This window comes from Chenopodium album, chromosome 20, assembly GCF_948465745.1.
Source record: "Chenopodium album chromosome 20, dcCheAlbu1.1, whole genome shotgun sequence".
Classification (NCBI taxonomy): Eukaryota; Viridiplantae; Streptophyta; class Magnoliopsida; order Caryophyllales; family Amaranthaceae; genus Chenopodium; species Chenopodium album.
The window spans coordinates 10,201,997-10,217,564 of NC_137853.1; the positions used below are offsets into that span (position 1 = coordinate 10,201,997).

Here is a 15,568-nt window from a genome sequence, read left to right on the forward strand (position 1 = left end):
AAAAAATGAAAAAAATTAAAAGATTGAACTTCAATAGAAAAAAAAGAGTAAAAAGGAAAAAAGTGTTCAATGTTCAAATGTTCTAAAGTGAAAGTTGATCAAAAGAAAGAAAAAAATATGATGAGTTTCAATGAGAAAAATCAAGTTTAGAGAAATAGTTTAAAGTTTGTTTATTCATTCAAGTTCTATAATATTATAATTTTATGAGTGAAGTTGTAAGTGATGGTGAATTTGTGAAATATTGATTTGGTTGTTTGGTGAATTTTTGTAGAGTTGAGTTATGTTGAGGATGATTGGTCATTAATTATTTTTTACCTTGGTTTTATTAGGATTTGGCTCCCTTTAAGCATGGTTTTTCTCTCACATTATTTCCCAAATATTTCCTACCCATTACCCTAGCCTTACATTACAAGCTTTAAAGACCTTCCGACCGTGTGCATAGAGTCGTGCAAATGTGAAAGTGTTGTCTATCAATGCAATGAATGACTTGACATATTCCGAGTCGACTATTGAGTTGAGTGTATGTCTTTTTAAACACACAAGAGTGTGAGTTGGGAGGGCATTATTCACAATTAAAGGGGTTGGGGATGGAAAGCGATCGAGTTGTACATCTTTAACTCGCCACATAAATGAGAGTAGAGTGTGTGAGCACTAGTCTTGAATTCTATATGCTCTTGTGGTTTTCTCTATTTGACAATTGTTAGGGAAGATTGGTAGTTAGATGGATTTGATTGATTGACTTTGATACATGTTTGTCAGATTTACCTTGAATTATATTTATTAATTTTAATTGTATTTGGGATGAAGTATTGATTTATTTATTCATTTCTTTGCTTTGTGATAAGCAAAGGTTTAGCTTGGGGGAGTTAGCTAATCCAAAGGAATCTCATCTTAAAGTAATCAAAAGGATACTTAGGTATCTAAAAAGAACTGATGATTTATGCTTATACTATCTAAGAAATGAATCATTTGATCTAGTTGGATACACAAATGCTGACTATGCAGGTGATTTAGTTAACAGAAAAGGTACATCAGGTATGACTCAATTCCTTGGACCATGCGTAGTTTCTTGGGGTTCCAAGAAATAGAACACAATTGCTTTGTCCACAAAAAAAGCTGAATATGTAGCTGCTGCAGCATATTGCTCACAAATGCTATGGATAAAACAACAAATATGTGACTTTGGTTTAAAATTTGAATGTGTTCCAATTTATTGTGATAATACTAGTGCTATCTGCATATCAAAAGATCCATTACAACACTCTAAAGTCAAGCATATCCACATTAGACATCATTTTCTAAAAGATAATGTGGAAAAAGGCTATATTAAGTTAGAATTTTGTCCAACTGATAATCAAATTGCTGATATTCTGACTAAGCCTTTGAGCAGAGAACGCTTTGAGAATATGAGACTGGAACTTGGGATGATCAAGCTGAATTGATTGCAACTGAAGTTCCCAGATATGGCATTGTCAACTACAGGATCAATTAAAAGAAATAAAACATCTATCACAATATTGGTGTGATAAACATAACGGGAATGTCACCGTTGGTAAATTCTTGGAGGTTAGTGCAATTAACACTTATTTAAAACTGTACATATTATTCAAGGTAATGTAGACATGTATATGACTTGTTCCATGAATTTTAATTTTCGAAAAATTATTTTCTTTTCAAGAAGAATTATCTTCTGGAATTATCTTTTATTAATTTCAGTGTAAAAAGATAAGTCTTGAATTGAAATTCCATCCAGATTAACTCTCAAAAATAAGATAAAATTCATTGTTCCTAAAACTAACCCTTCAAATTCAATACACCGCCTCACATATTTACCCCCTTATAAATACTCCCCCAACCACTCCAATAACTCACCGTTACATCAAATTAAACCTCTCAAACTCTCGCGACCACAAAATTTCTATAGCTAAACCACAATCAACCATGGCCGATGAAAAACCTAAGACTCAAGATGAGCAATGACCCACCGGATCTCCTAGCCCACAACCAATTAACTCTAAAATTCCTAAAGCCCCACTCAAGACCACCTCAAAACCTAAAAATACCAAGCCAAAAGCTCTTGAAGAAACTGCAACTTCCTCAACCGGAAGTTTACCCATCATCCTTGACCGAGTTGCTCTATGGAAGAAAAGAATGGCCAAAAGATAGGAGAAATCGCAGGAGGAGCAAATTATTGAAATCGATGCAATGTCAAAAGAGGACAAACCTAAAGTGCCGAAGGATGATTCTGAGGGGGAAGAAGATGACAAGGCTTTGGGAAAGCAAGCTGAAAGGTATGTTGTAGGCTATAGAATTGACGATGCATGGTATAGCAGAGTGAATTTCAAAATTTTAGATCTGCTTAAGTTCCAGGGTTGCGATTTCATGTTTACTGTTAAAGCAAACCACTATTTGTATCCACTGGCTATGGATGAATTCTGTAGGGAATGTGAATTTGAAGATGATGTGTGTTATAGCAAAGTTAATGATGTTGAGGTTGATGCTGCTAGACTAAGAACTCTACTTCAAGTTCCATGTGAGGGGTTTGATACTTATATGAAAGGGGTTGTAACTGTGAAAGTGGCAGGGCATACTAAAACTAAAATAATTAATTATTTAGGTGGTAAGAAGGGAGTGAGTGTTATGAATCACAATGATCTGTCTCCATTGCACAAATTGTTGTTTAATTTGGTGAAAAAGTCCTTGGTTCCAAGGACACAAAAGAAAAAATGAGTTGTGCTACCTAGAAATGGCCCTAATATTTTGCATGTCAAAAAGAATCAAAATCAATTTCCCAGCACTTATGATCCAACATTTAGAGCATTTCATAGAGAAGGAAATAAAAGTATGATATGCTGTAATTCTTGCTTTTGTGTTTGAAGATTTGGCTATGAAATTGAAGGACTTTTATGGGCACATGAGGGAAAAAGGAGAGAATGTGATTAATGAAACCACTCTGAGGGGATTGAGTCTTGATGTAGTGAGGGGGAAGTGTGTGAAGTATGAAGCGCAGGAGAAAAAGGGGAAGGAAGATGATTCTCAGCTGAGATGACCTGTTAGGAAGAGTAGAAGGCTCTCTGTTGGAACTCAGGTTAGGACAAGTGCTAATGATCCCTTGGAGCTAAGCGAAGGGGAAGGAGGAGTTGATGAGTTAATCACTGATTTGTCTAACAGACTTATGCAGGTAGAAGGGCAGCTCCTTGACATGGCATGGATGATGAAAGCAATGGAGAGAAGCACTACTTCTCAAGCAAAGGATTTTCATAAATCCATTTCAAGCCTGGAAGCCAAATTGAAGAAAGCTCAAGCAGACAACAAGGCAGAGCTTGAGCAGATCCTCAAAGCACTTAAAACCAGATTACCCTTGCAGCCTATCCCCAGCCATCCCTTAGCGTAATCTATTTATGTTGGTTTTGGAACACTGTTATGTTTTCTTGGATGTTTTAGAATTATATTTGCTTTTGAATATATTGGAACTTGGTCTGTAATATTTTAAGCACTCTGGATAGTTGGTTTTTGTTAAATTTGGAATTTTTTCTATATATGCATGCATTGTTGCGAATAAACAGGAAAATTTGTGTGAAAGTACTAGCTTAAGAGAGCTAGTCAGCGCTGCTTCCAGCTTCCCACATTCGATGAATTGCCTGTGGGGCTATGAGTAGATGAATAAAATCTTTGAAAAGTCAGGTTTTTTATAATGCCAAAAGGGGGAAAAGTAGGAGCAAACTTGGTTGTTCTAGTTTCAGTAAAGTAAGTAACAAAGGTTGTTCTCTTCTCTGAAATTTTTATTTGCTTTTCATTCTTTCTGTTTTGTTTTACTTTTTGTTTGTTTTACTTAGCTTATATGAAAAAAAAAACTGAAAAATGAAAAACTAACCTTCTGTTTATTTACTTTATCCTCAGGAGTTTGCTCAGTTTGTCATCATCAAAAAGGGGGAATTGAGCAAACTTCCATCTAATAAGGATTTTCTAATGTTGTGTTGTTTGCAGGTTCAGTAAGCTCCGGGAGTTGAAGTAGGAACTAAAACAAAGAAACTTTACAAGATCCATGAGGACAGGTAAAGACAGAAGAAGAGTTTCGAAAATGGAACTTCACGAAGTTTCTTAACAGGAACTTCACAACGGGTTGTAACGACCTGGTTCCGGTGTAATGCGGGGGCAAACCTCAACAACCAAGGATCAGTGCAGAGATCAAGATATCAACTGAAAAAAATGGACTTCATAACTTATAGTTGTCTAAAAGATAAGTTTGTTTAATAGGTTGATGTAAGCATGTAAATGGTTGTTATGCATGGAACTTGTTAGAAATCAGATTAAGCTGGGCAAGCTCATTAAATCGTAAAAGATAATTTCATTTTTTATGAAAAAGTATTTATTTGATTTTATCTTTTGATATCTGGTTTAACTCGGTTTTATCTTTTTCATAAAATTCTATCTTTTAACTAAGACGAATTTGATAAAATTGGTTTTCAGATAAACGAAATTAAATTTTTTTTTATTTCGATTTTAAAGTAATAAGATTAGATTTCTGTTTGAGCTTATCACATTTTGCGAAAACCCTACTTTGTGAACTGAGGAACCTCTATAAATATAGAAGTGATACAGTGAAGCAAAGTGGGAATTTAAGCGTGAAAACCACTTAGTGCTTAAGGGTAAGTTTGCCAAAGGTTTAAGCTTTATCATTTTGATTTCGGGTTTCATGTGTAGCTTTCCATTTATGTGTTAAAGTGAGTCTTTGTGTTGTAATTGGTTTTAGGGTGAGATTGTGAAGTCTCTACAAATTCACGTTTGAGTGTATGAGTTTGAATTCTCTAAACTTCAAGTGATAGTGAGTCAACCTGAGTGTGTCTTGGGTTGCACAGTGATAGAAAGGAACCTGAGTGTTCTTGGGTCGAGAAAGGAACCTGAGTGTTCTTGGGTCGAGAAAAAGGAACCTGAGTGTGTCTTAGGTTTGGTAGGATAGGTTCCTATCAAGTGGCAAGTGTCCGTGGTAGAACTTGCGAAGCAAGGTATGTGTAATAGGTTATACTAGGAGAGTTGCCTATTATAGTGGAGTTTGTTTGAAAGTCCCGAGAAGGGCCGGGGTTTTACTTTCAGTTAGGCCTTAGAAAGTTTCCTTGTAAATCTTGTTGTGTTCTTTAAGTTTCTTTTATGTTTTTTTTTTTAATTTCCGCAGAAGTTTCACGATTGGAACCTAATACTATTCACCCCCCTCTCGTAATAGTTCATCTAAACTAACAAAATATATACAAAAGCTATAAACAAATACTCGTACAAACTTATTGAAATTTATAACACTATCTTTTTCAATGAATAACTAAGTGTTACTCGACCAAATAATTAGTCTATAGTAAAATAAAATAAATCCAAGTTTATATTGAAAGTGAAATTTCATGACACGTAAGGTTTAAAAAAAAAACAACCAAATCTAACCAAACTTTAATGTAGAATACATAGATTAAAACAACTTAACTGCAAAAGCAAAACATAAAATCAAACATGCTTAATTAAAGTTTACGTAAGATGATAGGGACGACATGTTGGGGTTGAAGGGCTATAAAAGAAGACGGAGCATGGGTGTATGATGGTGCGATCTCAAAAGTGAAGCGCTGCAAAATCATAGACAACGCCATTTTAGCCTCAGTTAACGCAAAATTTTGACCAATGCAAATTCGAGGTCCCCATCCAAAGGGGAAGTATGAATTGCTCCCTTTAGTTGCCTTTGCAATCCCTTCTACAAATCTATCTGGTTTGAATTCTTTAGCATCATCACCCCAAACTTCGGGATCCAAATGTGCATGGAGTATTGAAAAAGAAACTGCCACCCCGGAAGGAATCAGCAAATCTCCTAGTTTTGTTTCACCGTCGTATACCCTTCGCGAGGTTGCCACTACTGGCGGATACAACCTTAGCACCTCATAGAGTATCATTGTCACCTAATATAATCAATTAAAAATAGATGAAGTATACAATCTATATATTATAACTTATAATTAATACGAGAAGTATTTCAATCAATTAGTAGGGAAGTATAGAAAATTTATGGTTAGTATGAAAGAAAAAAATAAATCTTACCGTCTTTAAACGGTTGTTTAAGCCATCAAAGTCTGGGATGTTCATGCCAAAGGTTGCAAGAACTTCTTCACGAGCTCGTGTTTGCCATTCTAGGTGCTTGCCCAACAAAGCCATTGTCCATGTTATCAACACTGAGGTGGTTTCTTGGCCAGCTATATATGTAGAATAATTTGCACTCGTCGACCACCTTCATTACCTTTAAACAACGAGCGTAGTTCTCCGTTAGGATTATCCCCCCTGCCACCATTGACCTACCAGAGACGCCCTCGGACATCGACATCTTTTGTTTTAGAGTCCATTACAGAGGTGGATGAGTCTGCGTTAGGATCATCAGCGCATCAGTCGAAGAAAAGGCGTACTTCTTAGTTGTTAGATAACTAGAAGCAACATTACATTGTACCTGATGTGTTAATTTTGCTTTGGTTCATAGTTTGATGTCAAATTATGAAACCTTATTTATTTTGAAGAAAATCATTTGGAATTTTGAGTAGTTAAATTTGATGTTTTTTTTAGTACGAAATCTGATTTCTTAATTGGTCTACTTTTGAGAATTTTTGTCAAGGTGTATTGCATTTTCAGCCGGCTACTAATGGCATTATGTCTTATTAATCCCAATTCCCTATCTTATTTTTTTTATTGATTAATAGCTTTTTCAGGTTTCGAATATATTAGTATCAGTGGACAGAGGGAGGACTGTCATAAAGTGAAAAAAAGTTACAGTTAGAACCGCTACTATCAATTGCGGTTATATATGCAATCCGCCAACACCAGTTGCGGTTCTACGCTGAACAAAAGTTAAAAAAAATCAAGGTAAAACCCGATCCTACGTGGACACCATCTAGGGAATTTGTTTTTAAAACGACCCAAAGCGGGAATTAATTTTGATTTGAACAATTTCTAGGGAAACCGTTCATTAATTTCCCCGGCCTCCTAAACTTTAATTTTTCCGTTTTTTTCTGAATTTTTGTAGAATTATTAATTTGTCTACAAACATTGTTATTTAATTATTTACTAGATGAAGCCCGTGCGATGCACGGGTCGATCTATTTTTAAAAAAAAATATTTTTCATATTTATGTGATTACATTTGTTATTTTATTAGATGTACATAATACTCCCTCCGGCCCCGAATGATAGTCACTTTTGCCATTTTTAGTGACCCAAAATGTTAGTCACATTTGTTTTTTTCAAGTACCATTAATATTATTTTTTTACCAAAATTCTCTAACATTTGCATAAATATTTGTGCAAATTTAATTTTCCCATGTAAATTTTACTTTCCCATGTACTTTAATTACTTTCTCTCTCTACTTTTTTGCATACTCAATGTAAATTTACTTTTTCAATGTACTTTCTTTAATTCCCGTGATTTTTCTTCAAAAGTGACTATCATTCGGGCTGGAGGGAGTATATCATTTTCTCCGTATTTATTTTAAAATATTAGATAAAATTCCTAATCTCAAAAGATAATATTTCGTATTTAATTAATGTAACCATTAAAATGTCATTGGTCAATTATGCTTATGTGACACTTGAATTATTTATTGGATATAACTATCTACGTGGCTTGTTAACTAATCTTAGGTGGCATAATCCTATTGTAGCGTTTTAAAAATAGTAATCCAATGTGGCGTTCTTATAATTTTTTAAAAATAAAAATCCTACATGGCGCTCTAAAATCTCGGGAAAAAACTCCCCTTTATATATATATATATATATATATATATATATATATATATATATAAGATTGTAATGATAAGTTTTTGACTTACAAATATATAGGGACTTTTATATTTTAATTTCGATAATCATTATTTTTAAAAATTGTGCATGGCTTGGGAATTATCTAGTATTACACTATTTTCACTTCTTTTTCCTATTAATTAGTACATAGTATTAATTAATTTATGCCTAAGAAAGATAGAGATTTTAATAGTTACAGAATATTTAAGCTTGTAATTGATCATAGATTACGGAAATACAACCATAAAATTTTACTCCCTTCATTATACTTTTTAAATTAATCCCTTATTTAAATGAAAAAATGCACCTTACTCAACTCATGTGGTGTGGGTTCTAGTAACTCTGCCACTTAGTAACTTACATTCGCTCAATTTTTATGTGATGGATGTGTGTCACTATTTACTAAATTACATACAAAACCCTAGAACTGTTAATTCGGGTATTCAAGTCGGGTTTGGGTCAGTTAAATTAGATCTCGGGTTAAATAAGGATCAGGTTATGTCGGGTCAATCTAGCTTCATATCAGGTTCAGGTTCAGGTTGGGTCAATTTCAGTTCAAGTTATAACGGATTGTTTACCTTTTCGAATATAGGCCGGGTTCAATTCAAGTTAAAATCAAATCGGGTTCAATTTCAGGTTCGGGTTGTGTTGAGTTGGGTTTGGATGGGTTAACAAGATGGTACATTCGGGTTTGGGTTAATGTTGATTCAGGTTTTAGTTCAAGATCAATTTTAATAAATATCGATGTGACCAAGTTGAACTATATAATTACGCCTTTCATAATTTGATCAAGCATCATCATTATTTATTAAACTTATATACGAGTAATAAAGAACAAAGATATATAAGCGGAACAAAAGATTTTATTAAATCGGATTGAGGGTTTACAAAATTATACCAGTATATAAGCTGAATAAAAGGTATATAAAATTTTCCTAAACCTTCCATAACTCGGGTTCATGTTTTAATTGGGTCGGGTACTAGTTCGGGTTCAGATTGTTTTCAGGTCGGATTTAATCAGTTGACGGTTACTATCAGGTCGGGTGCAGGTTCGGGTTCAAGTCATAAAGTATAGGATCAAATCGGTTTTCGAACAAGATCAGGTTAGGTTTAGGTCGGGTTACATGTCACTAGTTTCACCCCATTGTTAGAGTACAGGTTGGTTCAGATCATTATCAGTTAAGTTCGGGTTCTCGGGTCGGGTTAGTTTTTGCCAGCTCTATAAAACCCTACCATACCATCTACTTTACATATGTTTACCTGACATTAACATAATAATAAATTAAAGACCAATGGAATAATAAGGAAAATGTGTACCCAGGGCCCCGAAATATTGAGGCCCAAATTTGTAAAGAGGCCCAAATCCTTATATCCCTACCTTATAAAAAGTGGAAGAATACTCTTATGAATAGTGGATGGACATTTATATCCCTAAAAATGCCATATTTACCCCCATTGAATTCAAAACCCTTAAAATTGTCTCATGAATCACCCAATTAAATTGATTAATTAGTTGTGTTATTTCAATATTCAAAGCATTTTTTAGACTCTCCATTTACATATTTACCCCCATTGAATTCAAAAGCCTTAAAATTGTCTCTTAAATCACCAAAATTGATTAATTATTTGTGTTTATTTCAATATTCAAAGCATTTTTAGACTCTCCATTTTTTAAAAAATATATAATTATATGATGACTTATTTAATTTATGTTACTCGTCTTATCAGTAAGTATTTAAAAAATTACTATGCAAAAGGGGAGAAAATCATCTGTCCCATAATTTGTGTCCCATTGGTGTTCCACTAAATATGATTGGTTCTTAAAATATTTATTTGCCTTTTAAAATTTGAGAAGTGGGACTTTGTAATTATTACAACCAATGATATTAAATGGAACACAAATGGAACACGAAAAATGGGACAGAGGATTTAAACCCCATGGGAATATGCATGACATAAAAACCACCCATCATAATTCTCCTTAAAAGGCTAGTCATCTGCGCGCGTAAGATTCCCTAGTATATATTAAAATAAAATAATAAAAAATGCCTGACTTTCTCACGCGTGCGTAACATGCAAGCTTCCTTCTTCCTCCTATTTATTTACTCCAATTTAATGCTCAGTATCTTCTACTCTAAATTACTTTAAATTAACTAAATATTTCTTCCATCTTCCTTCAATTAATTATAACTAGATGAAAGCCCGTGCGATGCACGGTTTATCCATATATAAATCTCAAAAAAATATATTTTCGTATAGATTCTAAGTTTTTTTTTTAATTATTTGATTTATTTTACTATTTAATAATTTCAGACAAAAAAAACACACATAATATTTCAATTAAAGTGTTATTGCTGTTACAAAAGTATATATTTTTTAATGCGATTTATAATGCGACTTTATTTATTGTTGTTTTGTATTTTATTTGTGGTTTTTATTTATATGACAACTGAATTTAAAAATATGAATAAATTATAAATATAATATCTTTCAAAAAAATTTTGTAAATATGATATTTTTATCGGTTACATATTAGGATAAAATCTTTAATGTGAAAAGATATTTTTTTTATTTTGTAAATAATTTAAATCCTAAATCATTATTCATTGTTTTTTAAAAAATAAATATATTAAAAAATAACCAAAACATGTATATTATTTATCTTCTATTTCGATAGAATCACCAACTTTGTTCACACATATATCTCTTCCATCTAATCAAAATGGATAAATAAAACATGTTAGCATAAATAAAATTAATATAAAATTAATCTTTATAGTCTTATAAAATAAATCAATATATTTACCAGGACGTGAAAAATTGTTGTGAAATTGATCTAAAAATTTTAATTGTACAAAATCAAATCTATGCATTAGAATTTTTTCATCGTCCCCAATCGCCCGAACAATAGTATTTTGAAAAATTAAATCATTATTTTGTTGTCACTGGCAATGCACTGGCAATGCGTGTGATATTGCTTCTTATTGGTAACGATTGAAAAGTAACTAATTGAGTAAACTTTTCTTTCGAATTGATTTTGAACGAAATTGTACAAAGTTGGCTTTAATTGAGGCATGAACGCAATCAATCATTCACCCCGAATTGAAAAATACTTATAATTAAGGAATAATTTTTATTTCTTGTCATAAAAACTATCAAGATTATCTTAGATATATAAATCCTATATCTAAAGATGATTTTTTTTTAAATCTCAAAAAAATATATTTTCGTATTTGATTTTTTTTTTCTATTTAATAATTTCAGACAAAATAATAATAATAATAATAATAATAATAATAATAATTTAATTAAAGTGTTATTGCCTATTACAAAAGTATTATTTTTTTAATGTAATTTATAATGCGACTTTATTTATTGTTGTTATGTATTTTATTTGTGGTTGTTAGTTATATGACAATTGAATTTAAAAATATAAATAAATTGTAAATATGATATCTTTCAAAAAAAATTGTAAATATGATAATTTATCGGTTACATAAGGATAAAATCTTTAATGTGAATAGATTTTTTTATTTTTTTTATTTTTTACATATTTAAATCCTAAATTATTCGTTGATTTTTTTTTAAATAGAAATATTAAAAAATAATAAAAACATGTATACTATTTATCTTCTATTTCTTCATCAAATAAAACTGGATAAATAGAACATGTTAGAAAAAATAAAATTTATATAAAATTAATCTTTATAGTCTTATAAAATAAATCAATAAAATTTTTGTAAAATTGATCTAAAATTGTAATTGTACAACATCAATCTATGCATTGGAATTTTTTAATCGTCCCCATTCTCCGCTTCTTATTTGTAACGATTGAAAAGTAACTAATGGAGTAAATTTTTCTTTCAATTAATTTTGGACGAAACTATACAAAGTTGGCTTTAATTGAGGCATTAACGTTAATTTGTTCAATTAAGTTAATTTGATGACTTGATTAAGCTACCTAAATCAGAAAAGAATTGTTTTAATCATAAAATTAATTAATAAAAACTAAAAAGGTTTATAAAAAAATTTAATAAATGTAAACGATTTATGTAGATATAATACCTTATCATACTTTGTTTTTCCAATCATTATTGCTCGAATTTAATTCGTTGATTAATTAAATTAGATCTACATATAAAAACAAAATTCAGAAAACAAAACATAAACATATAATCATTAAGCATTTTTCCAAATAAACAGAATATAAGCAATAATCACAAATATACATTTAAACATGGATTTTAAAAATAAAACTAAAAATTACGCAGCCACTGATGACGTAAAACTGACACAAAATTATGACACAAAATTCCCTTGATTTAGTTTTGTATTGATATGAAATTTTATTGGTGTTGTAAGATGTGTCAATTTATAGTGATAGGCATCAAAATTTTTAATTTAATTATTATTAAGAAATAATTTTTATTTTTTATCATAAACACCATCAAAATTATCTTAGATGTATAAATCCTGTATCTAAAGATAATAGTTTTCTTAAAAGATAATTTTTAGTTTTTTAAATAAGTTAAATCCTTATAGATCACTATTCGTTGTTTTTAACTACGTGGCAAAATTCTTAAATTTCATTCGTCACTTTTGTTTAGGTGGCAAGTGAATTTTTTAATTCTAAAATAAAATAGAAATCTAATTTTTAATTGGTCAAAAATATACCTTTGCTTATGTGGCGCGTCGAATGCTCTCCAAAAATGCCTACTTTATTTATATATATTAGATTTGTCATTAACTTTCTCATATTACCCAAACTTCTCAATTTTCCAAATAAAACTTATACCTTCCTCTTTCAATTATAGCGGCTATGCAAATGATTTTCTTGCTTTTTAATTTTGTGTTTTCCATAGTTAAATCTCTTAATTTTCGTATTTTAACTGCATATTTGTCTTTTTATTTTTGTTAAAAGTTTCTTATTTTAGTTTTGCTATGATCTTATTATTTCCAATTTGCCATTTTTTAAGATAGAATGTCAAGAAACATTGTATCGGATTCTACCTAATTGATTACTTGTGATTTGCCCAGTTGGAGCAAACAAGAATTTTGTGTATTAGATTAATTGTTGCTGCAAACTTTGTTCGAATCCACTTTGCAATTTCAATTTGCATATATTGACGGTGTAATATATGCAAATTGAAATAATTTCTTATATTTTGTATATTAATATTGATTATTGAAATTATTTCTGATTATAAAAAAAAAATAAAAAAATAAAAAAATAAAAAAAAACCCTACATTTTTAAACCCTTATATTAGGGACTAATTTTTAAGCTTAGAATAGAGCCCCAAAAAAGATCAAGACAACCCTATTGGAGTTTATGATTTGGTGAAACATATTTGTCACTTCCTTTATTCAAATTAAGTTTTGTAACATGTAATTAGTTGGAGAGTATAAATAGGTTGTATATTATATTAGTTCATTTTTAACAAAACATAATCGAAATATACCTTCACTCCTCCTTCCTCATCTCTCTGTACTGACCAAAACTCAAGCTCTACTATAATGGCTTCCTTCTCTCTTCCCTTTTCTTCCTCTTTAGATTCACAAACTTAACATGGTATCAGAGCGGGAACGATCCTAGCTCCATAATTCCGCACAATTTTCCTCTTGAATGTGAATCCCCAATTTATTTTTTCCCCAAGATTTTCTTTCGAATTTTCGCTCAAAATTAAGTTCGCAATTGAGCAATCCCCAATATTTTCAATCACAATTTGTTTTTTGAACCTTAAATCAAGCAATTATCGATTCTTGGATTTTCCCCAATTTCTAGGGTTCTTCCAAATTCATTCTTTATTGTTCGAATTTGAACAATTAGCAACAAATTGTAAAAGGATGCTTGTTCGACCTTCTGTATTTGTGCAATTTCGACCAATTTCCGGCAAATTTGATCCGTTTTTGGTGGTTTTATGGGTGTTTTGTTCTTGAACATTTTCCATCGATTTACGGGTTTGCAAGTTTAGGTAATTGGAACTTCGGTTTGATTGGCTCGCAGATTTGCGATTGCTTAAGTTTTCGCTCAATTTTCTGGGTTTCATGTTCTAGCCTTCGAGATTAAAGGTTATTTCGGATTCAAGTTTCTGGGTTTTGTTGCCGAAATTACTGTTCGTGAACTTCGGTTTCTAGGTTCTTCGGGTTCGATTGGAGGCTACTAATTAGTGTTTTTTGTTGATTGGGTTCTTGTTAAGCTCTGTGGTTGGTGGAGTTTGCACCTCTGTCGTCATCACTGCGAGTTGTGTTCTCCGATGATGATTGGAGGAAGTTGGGTGTGTTCTGGTTTAATATTACTTCCCACATTCCTGATTGGCTTGAGACTTTCTGCGAAAATCTGGTATAATTCTCATGCTTTCAATCCTTGCTAGCTTAGCTCGGTGATTTGGTTTTTTTGGTGTATATTGATTGATTGGATTTTCGGGATTGATGATGGTTTGTTGAAGTCTGTTGGATTTTTTTTGGTTAATTGGGTGATGGTGAGAGTTTCTGGTTGTTTCCTTCCCAAACACATTTTTTTTTCTCTCTTTTTCCTTTTCCTTTTCCTCTTCTTCCTCAAATTGTAAAGTTTATTCTTCTCGGATTATTAATCAAATTCCCGAGGTTAAATTTGTAGAGAGTTTATTTTATATCCTATTCTTTTGCTGCTTCTTTTGAGGCTTTATTTGATGATCATTTGTGATCTATTTTGACCCATGGTGGTCCTTTTTCTCAAGACCCATAGTTGGTCATTTGCCCATAGTGGCTTGTTGATCGCCCGTAGTGGCTTGTTGATTGCCCATAAAGGCTTGTTTTGCCCATAGTGGTTTCTTTGATGATCCATTGAGATCAGTTTTTCAAACCCAATAGGGTCATTTTTCAAGACCCATAGTGGTTAGTTTTGTTGTGGCCAAAAGGTCAGTTTTGAGATCCTTTGTGATTAATAAAGATGGGCATTGTGTCGTAGACCTGGAAAATGGGTCATTCGAGTCAGGTATGGGTTAGGTCAAAAGGTTATCGGGTCAAGTTTGGGTCGGGTCGAGTCATTTCGGGTTTCAGGTTGATTTCGGGTCGATTGATAATCGGGTCGGGTCGGATATCAGGTCAACACTTCGGGTCGAGTTTGGGTCGGGTCGGGTCAATTTTCGGGTCAACTTCGAGTCGAGTCATATTCGGATCGATGCGTTAGCTTAAATTCAACTCTATATATATATTTATTTATTTTTTTTACGAAAAATTCACTATATTTATTAAGGCTACTTTTTTCATGGAATATAGTAATTTTTTAAATTGACAATCAATTTCAAGATCTTCTGAAACTAGAGAGGGATGCTCTAACTGATTGAGTTATACTTCACTCTCTTATTGATCTTAGTTTTAAACTTTTAATACTCTTTTTATCTATTTCACTATTGTAATAAGGTAATTTGATTGCGATTTTTTTCTATTTCGGTTTGCTAAGGTCAAGACTTTAGCTTAAATAGATTCTGGTCATTTAAGGTATAATTTTTGTTCGGGTCACTTTGGGTTTCGAGTCTACTTGGGTCAATTCAAGTTAAAGGTCGGGTCAACTACGGGTCGGGTCAAATTCGAGCCTTGGGTCAACTTTGGGTGGGGGTTGTTTCGGGTCTCAGGTCGGGTCATCTCGAGTCGGGTTGTATCCGGTCGGGTCATTTCGGGTTCGGGTCAAGGTCGGGTCAGTTCCACATCGAGTCGGGTATGGGTCGGGCCGGTTTAATTCGGGTTTTGGGTCAATTTCGGGTCACTTGTTTCA

The 15,568-nt window shown here is 32.1% G+C and overlaps 1 pseudogene; it reads right to left on the reverse strand.

Annotated features, from left to right (window-relative positions):
* Positions 1-5,504: 5,504 nt before the first annotated feature.
* On the reverse strand, positions 5,505-6,352 carry LOC145596775 (echinocystic acid 23-monooxygenase pseudogene; annotated as a pseudogene).
* Positions 6,353-15,568: the final 9,216 nt, after the last annotated feature.